Source organism: Triticum urartu, chromosome 1 (assembly GCF_003073215.2).
Source record: "Triticum urartu cultivar G1812 chromosome 1, Tu2.1, whole genome shotgun sequence".
Classification (NCBI taxonomy): domain Eukaryota; kingdom Viridiplantae; phylum Streptophyta; class Magnoliopsida; order Poales; family Poaceae; genus Triticum; species Triticum urartu.
In genome coordinates this window covers 504,264,497-504,280,332 of record NC_053022.1, presented here as the reverse complement: position 1 = coordinate 504,280,332, position 15,836 = coordinate 504,264,497, and positions in this window count along the sequence as shown.

The window sequence follows — 15,836 nt, the reverse complement described above, 5'->3', positions numbered from 1 at the left end:
CGCTACCGTCCCGTCGACGACGTCTACGAAGAATGGCTCGACCGCGTCGCCGAGCTCGTCCGCACCGCAGGGGGCTCTCCTGCGCCGTCCGTTTTGCTGCACCGCACCCTGCCCCACGCGGGCGATGAGGCTCCAGCGGTGCCCCGGCCGCCTCCTCCTCAAGAAGACGCCATGGATCCAAGGCGCGTGCCCCCTGGGCGGAACCCGCTCCGTCAGGCGCCAGCGCGGCAAGAACAGAGCTGCCAAGAAGTCCCTCGCCCGCCAGAAGCTGCCCGGGCGCTCCCTGCTCCAGCACGTCACGACCATCCTCCTGCTCCAGCACGTGGGCACATGCAAGACCAAGCTCCCCATCACCCAAGGCCTCCCGTGGCCACAACAGGCTGCCGTGCCTTCACCACCGAACTACGCAACGTCGCGTGGCCCGGCAAGTTCAAGCCAGACTTGCCTCCTCGCTACGACGGCACGGCTGACCCTGCAGAGTACCTCCATCTCTACGAGTTGGGCATCGAAGCTGCCAACGGAGACGAGAAGGTCATGGCGAACTGGTTCCCCATGGCACTCAAGGACGGGGCCCGCACCTGGCTCCTGAACCTGGCTCCAGGCACAATCTCCTCCTGGGACGAGATGCGCACCCGCTTCATCGCCAACTTCCAAGGCACTCGCGACCGGCCACCCACCATGAGCGACATGCGCCACATCAAGCAACAACCCGGGGAGACCCTACAGAAGTACATCCAGCGCTTCAACAACGCACGCCTCAAGATTCCCAAGGTGACTGAGGAGGCCATCATCTCAGCCTTCTCCGACGGCGTGCGCGACGTCAAGATGAAGGAGGAGCTGGCGATGCATGAAGACCTGTGCACTTCCTTGGAGCTGTTCAACTTGGCGAACAAGTGCGCCAGGGCTGAGGAAGGGCGTCTCTCCCTCCTCGAGCTGCCTGCCGCAGACCCAGAGGAGAAGAAGCTCAAGGCCAAGGATGTGAAGCGCAAGGGGGCTGCCGTGCTCGCGGCAGAACCAGACACCAAGCGGGGCAGAGATCAGCCCGAACCTTCCAAGGGCAGCCGGTACTGTGTGTACCACGACCTCCACACCCACAACACCAACGAATGTCAAGAACTCCGAGCCGTGCGAGAAGGAAGGATCGGCCGTCGCCCCGACCGCGGTGACCGGGGCTACGGTCGAGGAGGAGGAAGGAATGCAGGACGCTGGGAAGACCGTGGCCCGCGCCAAGGGTGGCGCGACCAACCTCGCGAGGATCACTGGCAAGACCCGCCTCGCGAGAGAGGATGGAGGGATCAACCTCGCGAGGGAGACTGGAGGGATCAACCTCGCGAGGATCGCCCGCAAGGCAACGCAGGCCTCCCACCGCTGCCGCCGCAGCCAAGGAGAAACGAGGACCGCCACCAGGACGAGGAGGCTGGGGGCTTCCAGGAGCCGCGCGCGATCGCCTGCATCCTGGGCGGGGCTCAAGCCCCAGCCTCTCAACGCATCTTCAAGCAGTTCGCCCGCGAAGTGAATGCAGTCCTCCCCAGGCTCGAAGCCACGCGCCTCCTCAGGTGGTCGGCGTGCGCCATCACGTTTAGCTTAGCAGATCAGCTCAAGTGTGCGGCTACAGCCGGAGTCCTCCCGATGCTTTGTTCCCCAATCATCAGCAACATGGTGGTCACCAAGACCCACATCGATGGAGGGGCAGGGCTCAACGTCCTGTCCGTGGAGACGTTCAACAACCTCCAAGTGCCCTACAGCCAGCTTCAGCCAACCAAGCCTTTCTCCGGCATCACCGACGGCTCCACGGTCCCGATTGGGCAGGTCCGCCTCCCTGTCACCTTCGGGGCATGCGACAACTACCGCACCGAGCTCATCGACTTCGATTTCGCCCACATTCGCCTACCGTACAACGCCATCCTTGGGTACCCAGCGGTGGCCAAGTTCATGGCCGTAACTCACCACGGCTACAACGTCCTCAAGATGCCAGGAAGCGGCGGAGTCATCACGGTGCCATGCGAAGAGAAGGACGTGGTGTGTTCCTTGGAACGAGCCTTTCAGGCCGCATCACTGGAAGACCCGGATCGCGGAAGCAGGAGGATTCCCGAGGCCACCCCCAAGAAGAAGAAGACATCGTCTGGCCCGGCCCCTCAGGGCCTGCGCCTGCCCAGGGGGAACCTCCCTCCATCACATAGGAAAGCGCGCCCGACGCCCTCCTCAGGCAGGGCCCGAGGGCTCTCCCCTGGAGGGCCACCGACCTGGCTAGGGTCATGAGGGAGGCGCTCGGGCACCACCTGGAGGCGTGTTTTGAAGCACGTTTCCCTCGAGAAGGAGCAAGGCAAGGAGATCCAGACCCTCAGGAGTTCGTCAGCAAGGCCATTCAGGAGCTACAGGAGTCAAGAGTCATGAGAGGCGGCCGTCGCCTACCAGCAGTGGCCCCCCATCCAGGCGAGGATGGCGAGCTGCACGTCTGCATCGATGTACCAGGGCTCAACCAAGTCGCCTCCCTGGAGCGCCTCTGGCCCACGCGAGTGGCGCGCTGCGGAAGTCCACCCCACAGCTACGTTCGCATGCCTTACGGTTTGCCGAGCGCGGCTGACATGTACCAGCGCCTCATGAGGGGCATCACGGAGGCACGAGAGGCCAGGCGTTCCGCAGCCCTGACAGAGATGGAGATGGACCGCGAGGAGCCGCCAGCGCCTCCGGAGCCTCCCGAGGCCCCTGGGCCTGGGGGCTCATGAGGATCGGCTTCCGCAGCCCACCGAGTCTGCTACACCAACACCCCTTCATCTTCAGCGTCATCAGGTGACATCTTTCCAGTTTTACTTCTAACTGGGAGCGCCCCCAGGGCTGCATTATTCCCAGGCCGCATGGGTTCGTCCCTGCGGCGTGTATCCCTTTTATTCCATGTTGTTAGCTTACCTTGTTGGGGGCGCCCCTCAGGCTGCATCACCCCCAAGTCGCTCGGGCCTGACCCAGTGATCTCCGCATTCCCAGCATCTATTTGGACGAATCCACTCCTTCGCGGCTAATGTGTTTTACCCAGTTGCCTGCTCAGCTGACGCCAACTAACGAAGCTGCTCCCAAACGGCACGACGCTTGTGCATGGGTCCGTCCCTGCAACACCGACAAACCTGGATGGCTGAGCTCTGGCCGCGGCAGCCCCGCATAGCGTCACCTCGTCAAGCCTTCAGTGCCTCACTACCCCTTGGAAGCAACCCATGGCTGACCGTCAATTGTCATGGCAACCCTTTGCTTTTTCTATGATGGACCTGCATGACCTCCTGAAGGAGCTGCGTCAGGCGAGGCCCTTGCGATGTCTCCTTCGCTCTCGTCCGCGCAAACCGCTTGCACGTTAAAGGGGGGGTGCCTGAGCATCGCGACTCAGGGCTCCTACTGGCTCTCCAGCCCTCACCCACTGGCCTTGACTACGGCATCGCGACCTGGCATACCAGCGACGGCTGAGACTCACTCGAGGGCCGGGACCCGAGGACGTAGAGCAGAAAGGGGAGCAAAAGCGACGCCGCTCTCCTTTCTCACCGAACGACGGCTGCTTGGGCGCCAAAGGGGACCTCCTGAGCATCGCGACTTAGGGGCTCTTACCGGACTCCGGGTCGCTCACCTCCTGGCCTTGACCACGGCATCGCAACCTGGCATACCAGCGACGGCTGAAGCCGCCTTGGGATTGGGACCTGTCGGCGTAGAGCACCAAGCCCTCGTGAGGTTCGAAAGGGAGGATTGAGCTAAGATGGAATGAGCAACTCGTGCAATTCTACGACAAGGGTTATATATACAAGACAGGATCACAGGCACCTTACAAGCCCCTACGGGACGCGTTTTTGATTCCTCGCAGGGAACGGATCCTAAAGGGACACAAACTACGCGCGTCCCTGCAAAAGATGCCATCACCAACAGTGGGCTGTCAAGCACCGATGCCAACCCCATCCAGATTAGAGTCGGCGGCGGCCTGACGAGCCCGCCCTGCTCTAGGAGCGGTGCTGGCTCGGGGGCTCGTAGCTGTCGTCGCTCGTCTCCGGAGTCGCGAAGAGCTCGCCGGAGTCGCTGGAACCTCTGGCGTCTCCACCGCCTGAGGAGCCTCCATGGGAGCGGGTGGCGAGCCCAGTCCTCGTCACAGCAGGGCCCTGGCCACCTTCCCCGGGGCAGCACTCCAGCCGGCGCCCGCTCGCATCGAAGACCTTGAAGAGCATCACCGAAGCACCATCGTAGTCCAAGTGGATCGCGAAGACACCCCTTGTCCTGCAAACCCGGGCGATCTCCCTCCAGCCCCGAGTCATGTAGACCTCGCCCGGGGGGGGGGCAACGACCGCGACCTCTGCCTCGGTCACGAGGGTGCTGCAGCCGGCGTGCTGTAGCCAGAGCTCCAGGGGCTCCCCCTGCGGGATGATGGAGGCGAAGAAGGGAGGAAGGCGGATCCAAGACTGAAGAGGAATGGCGATGTGGAGCACGAACTCTTGGAAGGAGCCCTCAGTGTGGACCCCAGGGGGGACGACCAACACCTTCGTGACCCAGCGGCACCGACGGCGGCGCCGCCCGTGGTGGTCAGCATCAACTCCTTCGGGGCCCTCGACATGGGCGTACAATGGAAGCGGGAACCCCGGCGGCGCCCGCTCGCCCCAAGGCCTCGGCACCACCTGAAGGGCCCCTTCGTCCGGGCCATGGGGGATGAGCCGTTTCTTCGGCGGGAGTGGGTCTGGCCCCTCTCGGGGAGCCTTTCACTTCTCTGCCGTCGAGAACCGGCGGATCGGAGCCATCGCGGCAAGACAGAGCAAGGATCGGGAAGAAGGAGAAGCAAGGAGGGATGGACTGGAAGGGCGCGCGCCGTTCTGTACTTATGGCCGGCGGAGGCCAACCGCTGACCTCCACGATCGCAGGTAATCATGACCCGTTTTTGCATGCAGGGACTTGTCCCATCCGTGCAGTTGCCGAGGCGTCATGGGGAAGTGGAGGCGCCCACGTCCAGTCAACCGCCACGCGGCGCCCAAGGCCGCAGGCTGTTAGGGCCCTCGGTGCTTCGCTCTTGCCCTTCCGCCTCCTTGCACGGCCAAGTCCGGGTGCGCCTTGGGCCTGGGGGCTACTGTCGGCATTCTGGGAACGGGGGTCCCCAGACTTGCCTGCCTGCGGCGTGGCTTAAAGGGGGGCCCAGCACGGCCCGTCTTCACCAACACAAACCCAATACCCTCGCGAGGGGCCAAGCCTCGCGGGGCGGACGACGCGGAGCTTCCTCAGGCACGGCCTCGTCAGGCTGGCTCACGAGGAGGCGGAGAGATCAAGGCGGGGTACCTCATGAGATGCCCGTGACGCAAGCCATGACGACTCAGGGCGCCAGGCGGGTGCCAGCCCGCGCAGCGTCCTCCTTTCCTCTTTAGTGCAAAGGGGGCAAGCGCAGCCGCGGAGTACCGAGGCATCAGGCAAAGGTTACCATTTCGGTGCAACGAGACCAAGACCAGGAGGACTACGAGATGGAGGTCACCGTGGAGCCCAAGACGGTGTCATCACCAGAGCTTTGCACAGGCGAAGACTACTTTTGTCAGGATAGCTGATACTTGCTGTCCCCCTTCAAATTAGCCCACCAATGTTGGCTCCCTTCCTGCTCGATATTTGGGAAGAGGACCAGGGCCTCTATAAATAGGACCAGCCACCCACATAGCAAGGGGTCGGTCGGTCGGATGGTCGGTCGGTCGGTCGGTCGGTTCAGTCGGTTGGAGGAAGTAGAGAAAGAGAGAGAGGGAAAGGTGACTGAACTCCTCCGAGCAGTTCATCGCCCTAGCCAAGAACAGACCCTCGTGAGGCTGTTCTTCCTTGTATTGTTCATCATCATCAGCCCAAGAGGCAATCCACCACACCACACACTGGAGTAGGGTATTACACCACAATGGTGGCCCGAACCAGTATAAATCCTGTGTCTCTTGTGTTGTTCTTTCCGTAGTTTTAGATCCTAGCATGGCGGAGGGGTGCAGGTAGGTAGGAGGCGAAATCTCCGTGCGCACCCAAGTGTTCGAACCTCAAGGGTCTGCCGGAACCCAAAATCCGACAGCACTGCTCGGGCGAACCGCATTTGCGAGATTCAATGCGGTACCGCATTATGCATACCTCAAGCTCAGGATGCCAGGACCTCGGGGGGTCATCACAGTTAATGGAAACACAAAGCGCTCTCTCCGCATGGAGGAGCACACTGCGGCCCTCGCAGCAGAAGTGCAAAGCAGCCTCTCAAGGCAATCCACCAGTTCGGCGTTTCAAGACCCGGACACCTTCAAGCGCGCTCGGAGTAATCGGCAACTAGAACGCCTGGCACGATCTGAGCTCGCGTAGCAATCCGGCCCCCACCCCGGCCCAGGCCAAACTGTGAAATTCGTGCCACATGTACATAATTATGCATTAAAAATACCATGCGGACAGGCGGGGAGGGGGGCACAACTACGGCATGCCCCAATACGCGGCTTAAACCGCACTAGGGGCTTCCCGCTTTGTTATTTTTCTCTTTCAAGACTTTAATCCCTGGAAACCCTGTCCGGCAGCATGATTGCCGAACACATGATGCAGCAACCAAGGAGGCAGAAAGCTACGTCACACCATAGAACTCCCAGGTGCATTACGATAACAAATGAAATATTTGCTTTAATACTATTCCTCAGCTTGCCCTTGGAAGGGACATAGTCCTACTTTTTGCTTACCGCACTATCTGTATCATTCTGCTTTAACGCACCTTTTTGAATAAACAATGCATAGCATTAAGACTATTATTGCATTCTTCTTTTTATATATATATGTGTTCATTAATGACGCCTTGCAACCGTACACTTTGGTACGGCCAATACACCAGGGGCTTAAGTACCCCACAATATGGTGTGAGAAGTCCGAACACTTTCACAAGTGCGGCACCCCGAACTTATAGCATTATATGCATCAGCTCCGAATCATGCCTTTGGTCAAATGTTGGGTTTGCCCGGCTCCTATGTTTTGGTACCTTATGTTCCGCTCTATCGGCTAAGGTAGCACTAGGAGAACTACTGCGATTGTGCCCCGGTTCTGCTGGGCTAAGCACCTCAGTAGAGAAAGCTAAAACTGACTGTCATGATAAGGCGAGAGACTGGTCACTGTTCGGCGAGGTTTCGAGTCCCTAAAGACTTATGCCGCTTAGAGCGAGGAGCCGGTCCTGTCCGGCTTAAAGGCGTGTATCGCGCCCTGAATTCGGCCTTCCGAATACCAGGGGCTTCGCCGAAATTTGAAATTATAGAATTCTATGGCTAAGTGAGAGTGATAAAGCATTATTAGTATGGTTGCCTTGTTCGCTGTGCTGAGCACCTCCCTCGAAGGACCCAAAAATGGGAACAAGAATGCTCAGGTTTATCCCGAACACCCAAGCACTCGCGGCATGGGGGCAGAAGCCGAGGACTAGCCATCTCTCAGATTGGATAAACAGCCAAACAGAAGGTAATATTTTAAATTCAAACAAGCATTGCATAGCGCATATGAAACAAGTTTTCATCATACATGATCACACGAGCAAGTTTACTCAAATATTACATCCTTTGGACATTCGTTCGCTACAAGACGGGCACCCTTCAGGACACCCTCATAATATATTTCGGGGGTGCGATGCTCCTTGCCCTGCGGCGGTCCTTCCTTGATCAGCTTCACGGCGTCTAGCTTGGCCCATTGCACCTTCACATGGGTGAAAGCCTGGCGTGCACCTTCGATGCAGACAGACCGCTTGACGACTTCCAGCCGTGGGCAGGCATCCACAAGCCGCCTCATCAGGCTGAAGTAGCTGTTCGAAAGGGCGTCGCCAGGCCACAGCCAGACTATAAAGCCCTTCATGGCCTGTTCGGCCGCCTTATGTAGCTCGACCAGCTGCTTTAGCTGGTTGCTCATAGGCACCGGGTGTTTGGTCCCATTATATTGGGCCCAGAACAACTTCTCCATTAAGCTTCCCTCCTCGGCCTAGTAAAATGTTGCGACATCCGACACGCTGCGAGGCAAATCTACGAATGCTCCTGGAGAGCTCCGGATTCGGGTAAGTAACAAGTAATTTACTTTCACATGTTTGCTTTGCATATAGAATGCCTTACCCGCCGCTATCTTCTTCATCGCATCAATCTCCTGGAGGGCCTTTTGGGCTTCAGCCTTGGCATTTTTCACGCTCTCAAGGGCCACAGCAAGCTCGGACTCTTGCGTCTTCGAGTCACGCTCCAAGGCCTCGTGCTTCGACACGAGAGCTTGGAGCTCTTGCTGCACCTCGCCCACCCGTGCCTCATGCCTTTCCCGCTCGGTGCGCTCCTTGGCCGCTTTGCTTTCGGCCTCGGATAGCGCTTGCTTCAGGGTTGCCACCTTGGTCGTGGCCCCTGGCAAATTCATGATGATTCTGTCATTTTGCAATCACATTCTTTTTATACATATCCATAGACTAGTAAGTACTACTTACCTTTGTTCTCCTCGAGCTGCCTCTTGGAAAGGCCGAGCTCGTCCTTGGACCCTTTATGGTCCTGCTTCAGTGCGGCGACCTCCACAGTCAGTGCGGCAGATGCCAGCAGCGAAGCCTGCATACGCATATTGACATACTTATATTAGACTCCTGCCATATTGTTTGATCCTCTGTTCGGCTTTTCTTTGTGAACACCGAACAGAGCATCAGGGGCTACTGTCTATGCGGTAAATTTTTTCTAAAATTTTAAAAACTCACCCCAAAGCCTGTTAGAAGGCTGGCACAGGCTTCAGTCAATCCGCTCTTGGCGGACTGAACCTTCTGGACCACCGCACTCATAATAGTACGGTGCTCCTCGTCGATGGAAGCGCTGCGAAGCGCTCCCAGCAGATTGTTCGGCGCCTCTGGATGGACAGAGGTCACCGGCACAGGCGTCTTTCCCCTCTTGGAAGGAGGCCGCCTGCCCGAGTTCGGAACCACTGGAGGTTCCAGCGCGGTGTTCGGCTGAGGGCCAAACTCGGAGCCCTCAGGGGCCTTGTTCCCTCTGCTCCCAGAGTCCGGAAGGTCTCCTTGAGGCGCCTCCGGGACTGTCTCCCCTCGACCCGGTGCCTCTTGAGACAATACCTCGGCGTCGTCTGTAGGGTAAGGGGAGGTGGCGGTCGGAAGTGGATCGCTATCCATATCCGACGAGCCCAGGGAGCCGTCCGACGATACATCGATACGGGCTTGTGGCGGCCTGCATAATCATATTCGGCGTTAGGGGAAGCAGTGCGACAAAGGAATGCTATGAGTTACTCTGGTATCCGAATACTTACGACTTCGCCAGGGGCTTGGCCCTAAGCAGCCACTCGTCTTTGCCTTCAGCGGCGGTGGTGGAACTGTCCGGAAGGAGAGTCCTTCCCTTCTTGGACCCTTCGGCCTCCCAAGTTGGGGCGGACTTCCTTTTCTTCTCTCCCCAACTGAAGGGGGAGCATCTTCTTCTTCCTCCTCGTCTTCGGGGGAGGAGTGTGTCGCAGAGTTATCGGACGATGAGTCCGATGGCGCCTGGCATCGGGAACTCTTTTGGGTTCCCTTGGCCTTCTTGGTCTTCTCCGGCACCTTGTAAGGAGCCGGAGTCAGCATCTTCGCCAGGAAAGCGTCTGCTGGGCCTTCAGGCAAAGGAGCCGGAGAGTCGATCTGTCCGGCCGTCTCCTGCCAGTCCTGTCAAAGGTACGGGAGCCTAGATCCTGCATAGAGTCAAACTATGAAAAACAAGTATCCTGTGAGAGGTAAAATAGCTTACCGCGCTGGCTTGGCGCTTCGCGCAGAATCCGCGATCCTCGATAGTGGGAGGGGGAACCTCGGCACCCTTGAATAGTACCTTCTAGGCATCCTCGTGAGTTCTGTCGAAGAGCCTATTCATAGTTCGGTGCTGGGCCGGGTCGAACTCCCACAAGTTGAAAGCCCGTTGTTGGCACGGGAGGATCCGGCGGATGAGCATGATCTGGACTACGTTGACGAGTTTGAGTTTCTTGTTCACCATGTTTTGAATACATGTTTGGAGTCCGGTCATCTCTCCCGAACTACCCCGGGACAGGCCCTTCTCTTGCCAGGAGGTGAGCCGCGTGGGGATGCCAGATCGGAACTCGGGGCCGCTGCCCATTTAGGGTCACGCGGCTCGGTGATGTAGAACCACCCCGATTGCCACCCCTTTATGGTCTCCATGAAGGAGCCCTCGAGCCATGTGACGTTGGGCATCTTGCCCACCATGGCGCCTCCGCACTCCACCTAGCGGCCGCTCACTACCTTCGGCTTGACATTGAAGGTCTTCAGCCATAAGCCGAAGTGGGGCTTGATGCGGAGGAAGGCCTCGCACACGACGATAAACGCCGAGATGTTGAGGATGAAGTTCGGGGCCAGATCGTGGAAATCCAGGCCGTAGTAGAACATGAGCCCTCGGACAAATGGGTGGAGAGGGAATCCCAGTCCGCGGAGGAAATGGGTAAGGAACACTACCCTCTCATGCGGCCTGGGGGTGGGGATGAGCTGCCCCTCATCTGGGAGCCGGTGCGCGATGTCGTCGGGCAGGTATCCGGCTCTCCTCAGCTTCTTGATGTCTTCCTCCGTGACGGAGGAGACCATCCACTTGCCTCCCGCTCCGGACATGGTTGGAGAAGGTCGAGGTGGGAAATGCGGACTTGGGCGCTGGAGCTCGAGTGTGCGAAAATGGATGAGCAAAGGAGGAAGAAGGCGTGGATGAAAAGGTGAGTCCTTATCCCTTTATATGGGCGGCCGAAACTATGCGCCCCCACTAGCCTAGTAAAACTCGCTTATCCCCCAAGTGCCATAATCGATGGTGTGGTTGGGTTACCCACGCCCGTATTGATGAGAATCCCGTGATAAGGGGACATGATCTCTGCTTTGACAAGACGCGTCAAAAAACTGCCTCGCGTTATGTGCGGGACTAGTTAAAGGAAACGGTTCGAATAATCACCGGGCCATGGCATAATGTCGTGTTTCCAAAACAAGTCTACAAATTGGATTTGTGGAAATATTATTCTCTCTACGGTGGTATGTGGAACTTATTTTGCAGGGTCGGACACTATCCTTATATTCAAATTCTTCCGTGGTGTATTCGGAGGAGGAACCCGCCTTGCAATGCCGAAGACAACACTACGCGCCAGACTCATCGTCATTGAAGCCTGGTTCAGGGGCTACTGAGGGAGTCCTGGATTAGGGGGTCTCCGGACAGCCGGACTATATCCTTTGGCCGGACTGTTGGACTATGAAAATACAAGATTGAAGACTTCGTCTCATGTCCGGATGGGACTCTACTTGGCGTGGAAGGCAAGCTTGGCAGTACAAATATGTAGATCTCCTCCTTTGTAACCGACCTTGTGTAACCCTAACCCTTTCCGGTGTGTATATAAACCGGTGGGTTTTAGTCCGTAGGACAACATACAATCATACCATAGGCTAGCTTCTAGGTTTTAGCCTCTTCGATCTCGTGGTAGATCAACTCTTGTAATACTCATATCATCAAGAATAAATGAAGCAGGACGTGGGGTTTAACCTCCATCAAGAGGGCCCGAACCTGGGTGAAACATCGTGTTCCCTGCCTCCTGTTACCATCCACCTTAGACGCACAGTTTGGGACCCCCTACCCGAGATCCGCCGGTTTTGACACCGACAAGCGCTATGAGGTATTTTCATCACTTTTCCTTTCTTAAATCCAATGTATAACTACCAACTCAAGTAGCCCCCAAGGGCCGGTTTATGATGGCAATCATAAACCGGGACTTTGTAATACCTTAACTCTTGCAAACTTGTCCTCCATATACCAACTGATCTTTTGAAGTAAACCAGACGTGATCATTGTATTCCTGTAGTTTTCGCCTGTGTAGTCCCCAAGGGCCGGTTTATCTTTCCAAGGTGAACCGGGTCTTTAATCCATACCTCCATTTGAACAGATGTACATTAGCCCCCAAGTGTCAAGGATAATGCTTGCATTGTACTTGAGACTTGCAAATAAAATTTTGATGATAGAGCAAATAGGCATTAGCCCCCAAGTACAAAGTCCATAACTTGTTATACGCTTGGTACTTCAAATATACATATCTCATTGTTGATATATCTTGCCTTTGCAGGCCGAGCTGAGTAAAAGGGATGCTCAAACCACTGACCTTCATGAGAACGTCAAGTGTCAGCAAGCAGAAGCTTCCAAGGCCAAGGAAGAGTTGACAAATGCCTTATCCGCCATGGAAAGGCTGAAAGAGACCTTTAACAAAGAGTGTGCAGACTGGGAGACAAAAAAGGTCTGTTTAACAAAGAAGGCCGAAGACGTAGAAGCAGCCCTGAAACCGGTGGTTGAAGAACTGTCCGGGTTAAAACGGTAGATTAACGCCATGACCTCTGTTGTCTTTAGTAAGTATCTGCATATGAAGTTTTTCCAATCCATAACATCTTATCAAAAGCTGGCTTAGTGATGCTTTACCATGACAGGGACCCGCATTGCTCATCTAGGCTCCGATATGCGGATGAACCTTAAAGTGGCCTATACTTTGATAGAACAGTTGTATTCTGGATCCTAGAGAGCCATTTGCATTGCAGCTTATAACAAGCCTCCGCCAACGCTGATCAAAGAAACCATCGAAAAGCTGGCCATGCTACCTGTCCGGTTGGATGAACTGAAGAGATCAGCCGCAAGGTTAGGTGCGCTGACCGCGCTAATCCGGGCCAAAGCGTGGATTCCAGATCTTGAACCAACAGATATCGGCCAAGTCTACCCCAACGTTAAGGAAGATGGCACCAACTTCAACAACGATCATCTGCGAAGGCTGACAAAGGAGATGCAGCCTATAGCAAGCAAATTGGCAGATGACACAGATCTATCTCATTTTCAACCGGTTTACAATGCTGAAGGGAAAAAACAGCCCGCGCTGATTCATAATGTAGAAGATCTTGTGCCGCCAATCCGTAAGCATACTTACGCTCCTGACATTGACCGTTCCAACCTTATCCATGAAGAAGCCGTTTTTCATGCCTTAACTGGAATCGATTGGTCAACGATTGATTTCCAGCGAGTGGGTAGGGATGAAGAGAATGCGACCGCACAAGATGACCGTCGATCTTCAAACCGTCCAGAAGAGGAGTCATAAACCGGAGGCCGGTTTATCAGTTGCAGTCTGCCACTTGTATTAAAACAATTGTTCAATTTGGGTTGTTTAAAGCGCCTTGTAATAGGATAGCGTGAACACTTGATCTGTCATGCCATCGAGCATGTTTGCCTCGCTTGATACTGAAAACTTGCCATGCCTTTGTGATTTATATGCATAGCACGCTATGGCTTTCATTTATCTTGCTCCTGCAGATAAGAACTTGAACGTGTCCTAGTGGTTTACCACTGGACGGGTCATGATGCCCAAAATATAGACATAACTTGGATGGATAACCAAGATTGTAATAACCATACATAAAATAGATGATACCTATGATGTATCTTGTTGGCTGTCCAGCCGTTGGTATTGATGACTCCTTTCCCTCTTGCCGGTTATGATAACCACCGGTTTGTTCATATAATACTGGTGACATCTAGTCAAAACCAGACCGGAGCAACTTACTGCCGGTTTAGAACTGATCATGTACTGACAACTGAGCGTTGAAAGCCACGCCAGGTTGTAATAAACACCGGTTTATCAGAAAATATTCATAAATCCCTTATCAAAAGATGTTTAAAAATAGAAAAGCCAAAAGAAATATGCAAGGCTTTTCATGGGCTGCTAGGCCCTAAATCGAGGGTTTTCATGGGCTGACAGGCAGCTGAGTTAAACCATTTTTCAAAGCCTTTTAAGATGGACCTCAATCTTTAACCAATCACTGTTTTAACTTTGACAAGTTCAGGGTCTATGAGATTGACTTGTCAAACGTTCGATGGGTCATACCAGGTTTACCTGGACGGAGTGGCTTACTTAAAGAGGCAGGATAACCCGGGGTTTTAGGTGAATACACCTGGCTTCCAAGCCTGGCTTGATAGCCTATTACAAGGGTGCAAGCTCGTTGTTCTTTGAGAAGCAAGGAGCCCCCGGGTAATATTTGAGCTATGCTCAGTGGTTACCTATGTTTGAGTTGTGCTTTATGCAATAGACTCTCTTTGGTTCCACATAATGTCCTTTTGGCTTTAAGCCTATCAAAAGGTGTAGCTATGGTGTAAAGACAACCAAGCCCCCTAGTGATTTTCCTTTTTGGTTTTAAACTGATAAAGAGGTGTCGCTATGGTTCGGATACGACCAAGCCCCCTAGTGATTTCCTACATATCTGTGTGGCTTTATAGGCCAGGTTAATAAAACCCTGCTTTGTAAGTAGAAGCCCCCATGGAACCACACATGATGTAAAAAAGAACAGAGACCCCGCTTTAGCTAAGGCTCCAGTTTATTATATAATATATACATTGTCATAAGTATGTACATAAGAAGAGCATGTGGCTCAAGTATAGTAAGGCCGAATAAGAGCTATATTCCACGGCCGTTGGGTCTCCTCCTCCGATTTGCATGAGTCTTTGTGCTCTCGAACATCGATGAGGTAGTATGACCCGTTGTGCAGGTTTTTGCTGACCACAAAAGGTTCTTCCCAGGGCGGGGATAACTTGTGCATATCAGTCTGATCCTGGATGAGCCGGAGCACCAGATCACCTTCTTGAAAAGTTCTGGTCCTAACCCGGTGGCTGTGATAACGTCGGAGATCTTGTTGATAAATCGCCGAACGTTCTGCTGCTAAATCATGCTCCTCATCCAACAGGTCCAGTCAGTCCTGACGTGCTTTCTCATTCTCAGCTTCAACATAAGCCGTCACACGGGGTGAGTCATGATGGATGTCACTAGGGAGAACCGCCTCTGCTCCGTAAACCATGAAGAAAGGCGTGTAACCCGTAGATCTGTTTGGTGTGGTGTTGATACTCCATAATACGGAAGGTAACTCCTCCCCAACAACCTGGCGTCCGTTTTAAAGGAACCATAAGCCGGGGTTTGATACCTCTCAAAATTTCTTGATTTGCCCTCTCTGCTTGACCATTAGACTGGGGGTGAGCCACTGATGCTACATCAAGCCGGATGTGCTCACGTTGACAAAATTCTTCCATATCACCTTTGGACAGATTAGTACCATTATCAGTGATAATGTTGTGCGGAAAACCAAACCAGAATATCACCTTTTTGATGAACTAAACTGACATGGCTGCATCACACTTACTGACTGGCTCTGCCTCTACCCACTAGGTAAACTTGTCAACCGCCACCAACAGGTGGGTCTTTTTGTCCTTGGATCTCTTAAAGGGTCCAACCATATCGAGCCCCCAAGTTGCAAACGTCCAAGTGATTGGAATCATTCTCAATTCCTGGGCTGGAACATGGGCGCGGCGTGCAAACTTCTGACAACCGTCACACCACTTTACTAAATCTTCAGCATCAGCATGAGCCGTCAACCAATAGAAGCCGTAACGAAAAGCCTTAGCCACCAAGGATTTTGAACCGGCGTGGTGACCACAATCTCCTTTGTGGATTTCTTGAAAAATCTCACAACCCTCTTGAGGAGACACACAACGCTGAATTGCTCCTGTGACGCTGTAACGATGTTGTTCCCCTTTGATAATGGTCATTGACTTGGATCGCCGAATTATCTGCCGAGCTAAGGTTTCATCCTCCGGTAACTTGCCCCGGTTCATGTAAGCCAAGTACGGGACTGTCCAATCCGGTATAACATGCAAGGCGCCACCAACTGGGCCTCTGGATCAGGGATAGCCAACTCCTCCTCTGTGGGTATCTTGACCGACAGATTATGGAGTACATCAAGGAAGACATTAGGTGGCACCGGTTTACGCTTAGAGCCTAGACGACTTAAAGCGTCCGCCACTTCGTTCTTTCGTCGATCTATGTGG